The 5930-nt window shown below is 42.7% G+C and overlaps 1 long non-coding RNA gene across 1 annotated transcript; it reads left to right on the plus strand.

Annotated features, from left to right (window-relative positions):
• Window positions 1–4215: 4215 nt before the first annotated feature.
• LOC311260992 lies at window positions 4216–5553 on the plus strand. The gene is made up of 3 exons (XR_014623076.1): window positions 4216–5127; window positions 5207–5283; window positions 5416–5553. It is a non-coding gene; the product is annotated as an uncharacterized lncRNA (long non-coding RNA).
• The last annotated feature ends 377 nt before the right edge of the window (window positions 5554–5930 follow it).

Genomic DNA, 5930 nt, shown 5'->3' on the forward strand with positions numbered 1-5930 from the left:
GGGCTTTACAATCTGTACAGAGACGACACCCTCTGTCCTTCGACCCTCGATTCGAGTGAGGAAAAACTTGCCCCAAAAAAGGCCCTTTTAACAGGGAAAAAATGCGGAAGAAACCTCAGGGAGAGCCACAGAGGAGGGATCCCTCTCCCAGGACGGACAGACGTGCAATAGATGTCGCATGTACAGAGCAGATCAACGAGATCACAATGTATTCAATTATAAGCGATGGTTGACAGGAGTGAAAGTACACAAAGATGTATTACAGCAATAATGATGAAATGCACATGGAAATGTGATTACTAGTGATAACAGTAGTAATGATCAATGGCAAGGATGGTATGTAGCAATGCAGTACGATAATAGTAGTGGAACGTATGTAACAGAGATGTGACTAATATTAGCGACAGTAGTGGTGGGTGTCAGGCAGGGTCATGGCAGTAGGTGCATCCACGATCAGGCAGGGCCATAGCAGTAGGCGCATCCACGATCAGGCAGGGCCATAGCAGTGGGCGCATCCACGATCAGGCAGGGCCATAGCAGTGGGCGCATCCACGATCCACGACCCGGGCGCGGCCAGGATCCAAGGGAGCCTGTAGGACTAGAAAGCACAAGGACTCCGGGGAAGAAGCAAGTCAGTGACATGCAGAGATGGGGCATGTATACAGGCATAATGTATACAGATGGAGAGGAGAGGAGAGGGGAGGAGAGAGAAGCTCAGTGTGTCATTGTCCCCCGGACTAGGCCTATAGCAGCATAACTAAGAGCTGGTCCAGGACAGGCCTGGGCCTGTCCTGGACCAGCCCTAACTATAAGCTCTATCGAAGAGGAAGGTCTTAAGTCTACTCTTAAAGGTAGAGAGGGTGTCCGCCTCCCGGACCAAAACAGGAAGATGGTTCCACAGAAGAGGAGCTTGATAACTGAAGGCTCTGGCTCCCATTCTACTTTTGGAGACTTTAGGAACTACAAGTAATCCTGCGTTCTGGGAGCGTAATGCTCTAGTTGGGTGATAGGGTAATATGAGCTCCTGGAGATATGATGGTGCCTGACCATTAACAGCTTTGTAAGTGAGGAGAAGGATTTTAAACTCTATTCTTGATTTTACAGGGAGCCAGTGCAGAGAGGCCAGTACAGGAGTAATATGATCTCTTTTCTTAGTTCCTGTCAGTACACGTGCTGCAGCATTCTGGACCAGCTGGAGACTCTTTAGAGACTTGTTAGGGCAGCCTGATAATAGAGAATTACAATAGTCCAGTCTGGAAGTAACAAATGCATGGACTAGCTTTTCTGCGTCTTTTTGAGACAGGATGGGCCTGATTTTTGCAATGTTACGTAGATGAAAAAATGCAGACCTTGAAATTTGTTTTATGTGGGAGTTGAAGGACATATCTTGATCAAAGATAACTCCCAGATTCCTGACGGTGGTGCTGGAGGCCAAGTTAGTGCCATCCAAACTCGCTATATCATTAGATAATGCATCTCTAAGGTGTTTAGGACCAAGTACTATAACTTCGGTTTTATCTGAGTTTAACAGCAGAAAATTGCAGGTCATCCAGGTCTTGATGTCCTTGAGACATGCATGGAGTTTAGTAAGCTGATTAGTTTCATTTGGCTTTATTGATAGGTATAACTGTGTATCATCTGCATAACAATGAAAGTTTATGGAGTGTTTCCGAATTATATTTCCTAGAGGGAGCATATATAAGGTGAATAGTATGGGTCCAAGCACGGAGCCTTGAGGAACACCATGACTAACCTTGGTATACAGGGATGACTCATCATTAACATGTACAAACTGAAATCGATCCGATAAATAGGACTTAAACCAGTTTAATGCGGGTCCTTTAATGCCAATTAAGTGTTCCAGTCTCTGTAGTAGAATGTGATGATCAATGGTATCAAATGCAGCACTAAGATCTAGTAAGACCAGGACAGAGACAAGTCCTTTGTCAGAAGCGATTAGGAGGTCATTTGTAACTTTCACCAGTGCCGTCTCTGTGCTATGATGTGCTCTAAAACCTGATTGAAAATCCTCATATAAACTATTTTTATGAAGAAAGTCACATAGCTGGTTGGCGACTGCTTTCTCAAGGATCTTGGAGAGGAAAGGGAGGTTGGATATAGGTCTATAGTTGGCTAAAGTTTCTGGATCAAGATTAGGCTTTTTAAGGAGCGGTCTAATTACAGCTAGTTTAAAGGATTGTGGTACGTATCCTGTTAATAGAGACAGGTTGATCATTTCTAGTAAAGATGTGCTAATTAAAGGTAAAGTTTCTTTCAGCAGCCTAGTTGGGATGGGGTCTAGGAGACAAGTTGTTGGTCTAGATGAAGAAACCATCGAAGTTAGTTGGTGGAGGTCAATGGGAGAGAAGCAGTCTAAATATAAGTCAGAATTTAGAACTGTTTCTGAGGTTCCTGTGTTTAAAGATACAATAGTGCCAGTTGAGGGCAAGCGATGATGGATTTTGTCTCTAATAGTTAAAATTTTATCATTGAAGAAGCTCATGAAGTCATTACCACTGAGCGTTGTAGGAATACATGGTTCAGTAGAGCTGTGACTTTCTGTCAGCCTGGCTACAGTGCTGAAAAGAAACCTGGTGTTGTTTTTGTTTTCCTCTATTAATGACGAGTAATAGCTTGCTCTGGCATTGCGGAGGGCCTTCCTATATGTTTTAAGGCTATCTTTCCAGGCTAAGCGGGATTCTTCCAAGTTGGTGGAACGCCATTTCCTTTCAAATTTCCGTGATGTTTGCTTCAATTTGCGGGTATCCGAGTTATACCAGGGTGCTAACCTCCTGTGCTTTATAGGTTTCCTTTTCAGGGGGGCAATAGAGTCCAGTGTTGTTCGCAATGAGCCTGCAGTGCTATCAACAAGATGATCGATTTGTGAGGAACTGAGGTTAGTGGAGGAGTCCTCTATTATATTGAGACATGGCATTGAGTTTAGTGCCAGCGGTATAATTTCCTTAAATTTAGCTACAGCACTATCAGATAGACATCTAGTGAAGGAGTTTTTGCCTAATGGTGTGTAGTCCAGTAATAGAACTTCAAAAGTTATTAAGTGATGGTCTGATAAAAGAGGATTCTGTGGAGAAACTGTTAGATTTTCAATCTCGATACCATAAGCTAGAACAAGGTCAAGGGTGTGGTCAAAACAGTGAGTTGGTTTATGTACACACTGAGAGAAGCCAATAGATTCTAATAATGAGATAAATGCAGTACTAAGGCTATCATTAACGACATCCACATGAATATTAAAATCACCTACAATAATTACTTTATCTGATTTGAGGACTAGACTTGATAAAAACTCAGAGAATTCAGATAAAAATTCTGAGTAAGGACCAGGTGCTCGATACACTACAACAAATAGAACTGGCTGTAAAGTTTTCCACGTTGGATGTGAAAGACTCAGAACAAGGCTTTCAAATGAGTTATAATTTAATTTAGGTTTAGGAATGATTGACAGACTTAAGTCATAAATAGCTGCAACACCACCTCCTCGGCCGGAGCCTCGAGGAATGTGAGTATTAATGTGACTGGGTGGAGTGGATTCATTCAGGCTGACATATTCTTCAGGATGCAGCCAAGTTTCAGTAAGACAGAATAAATCAATATTACAGTCTGAAATTAAGTCATTTACTAGTACAGCTTTCGATGACAGGGATCTGATATTTAGGAGTCCGCATTTAATTCTCTTGTCTTGTTTTGAGATTGCAGAGTTGCTGTTAATTTTTATTAGATTTTCATGCACAACTCCTCTTCTGTGGACTTTTGATTTGATTAATTTAATTAATTTAGGTGGTCGGGGGGCAGACACAGTCTCAATGAAGTTTTGGGTGTGCAACTGATCTAATGGAAGCTCAGAGAAGCGTGTAAGACTGCAGCTCTGCCTCCTGGTCTCAACTCTGGGTTGTCAGGCTGGTTGTTGGCTAATGAAATGGGTTAAATTTCTAGAGATGAGAGCCGCTCCGTCCAAAGTGGGATGGATGCCGTCTCTCCTAATGAGACCAGGTTTTCCCCAGAAAGTCCGCCAATTATCAACAAAGCCCACATCGTTTGCTGGACACCACCTCGACAGCCAGCGGTTGAATGATGACATGCGGCTGAACATGTCATCACTGGTTAGGTTTGGCAGGGGCCCAGAGAAAACTACGGAGTCCGACATTGTTTTGGCATAGTTACACACCGACTCAGCATTAATCTTAGTGACTTCCGACTGGCGTAGCCGGGAGTCATTACCGCCGACATGTATTATGATCTTACTATATTTACGTTTAGCTTTAGCCAGCAGTTTCAAATTTGATTCGATGTCGCCCGCTCTGGCCCCTGGGATGCATTTCACTATGGTCGCTGGTGCCGCTAACTTCACGTTTCGTACTATGGAGCTGCCAATAACCAGAGTTTGTTTCTCAGCGGGTGTGTCGCTGAGTGGGGAAAATTTGTTTGAAACGTGAAGCGGCTGGTGGTGTAACGTGGGCTTTGGTTTGGTATTATGCTTCCTTCGTTCAGTCACCCAGCCGCCCTGCTGTCCCGGCTGCTCGGGAGTTGCCGAGGGACGGCTAGCTGAAGCTACAGTTGCTCGGTCCGCACTAGCTAAGTGGCTAACTGCAGCAGTTACAGTCGGAGTTTCCATGCTGCGGAGCCGAGCCTCCAACTCACTGAGCCTCGCCTCCAACACTACAAATAAACTACACTTAATACATGTACCAGTATCACTAAGGGAGGCAGAGGTGTAACTGAACATCTGGCACACTGAGCAGGAGAAAAGAGGAGAGCGAGAGGGAGAGAGAGAAGCCATCGCTAGCTGATAGTGGCTAAGCTAGGACACGATAGATTAGCCAGCAGAGCTAAGAGAGCTACAAACAGCAGCAAGCCCGGCGACCAAGCTATAAACACAGAGTATTGTTGAATGCCTTAGTGGACCAGCAAGTGCCCGATCACAAGCGGGATCTCGGTCGCTGCAGAAAGGAATACAACAATAATCTGCTTGGACGAGCCGGAGCAGCACAGTTACGCTATCAGTCAGTAACACAACAACAGGAAATGACGCAATGACGCAACACGCTTACCGTAGTACGCAGACAGTCCTGTGTCGAGATCTGGCTCTTCACATCCTGGAGGCTTCAGGTAAAGGCTAATTAAGCTACAAATCAAAAACAAGATACATACGAGGTATATATAATTAAATAAATGTTGTTTTTTTTAGTCCTTGACGATCAAAATTGCTGTGCTATGTGTGCCACCTTCAAGCCACCAGGACCAGGAACTGCCATTGTACAATGGGTGAGTAATTGAAAAACAGTTAAAGACATGTTGAATTGTTATATAGCCATGAAAAAAATATAATGATGTTTAGGTGTCAAATAATAATGAATAAAAATAAATAAAATATATAATTTGTTTTCAATTAAACAGATCCAATGTGATGACTGCGACCAGTGGGTCCATGGCTCATGTCTGTCAAAGGACACAGAGGACGCCGAGGACAAAACCTGGAAATGTCCCTTATGCCAATAGAAATGTTTATGTTCCAATAAAACCATTGGAGCCCTACTAGTGTTGCATCATGTGATTTTACTGGCTGCATGAGATACACCTCTTGTTTTTACATTTTACATCTCTAAATATTTTTTATTCATTTTAATAATATACAAATATTAGCATTTTAGCTAAATAGCTTCCAGGTCATGTGATCAATTGACTCAAAATCATGTTTGGATCATGTACCTACACTGGCTGCATGAGATACGCCTCTTGTTTTTACGTTTTACATCTCTAAATATTTTTTGTTAATTTTTAGAATTCTTGGTACATTCATCCAGATCACATATTTGAACATATTAAAAAGCTAAAAGAAATGTATTTGTTGAGTAATTTTTCATAGCTTTGTTGGCAATTATGTAGTTTTTGCTGCATTAAGTAAAATCTTG

Source organism: Pagrus pagrus (assembly GCF_965226575.1).
Source record: "Pagrus pagrus genome assembly, chromosome: 8".
NCBI classification, from domain to species: domain Eukaryota; kingdom Metazoa; phylum Chordata; class Actinopteri; order Spariformes; family Sparidae; genus Pagrus; species Pagrus pagrus.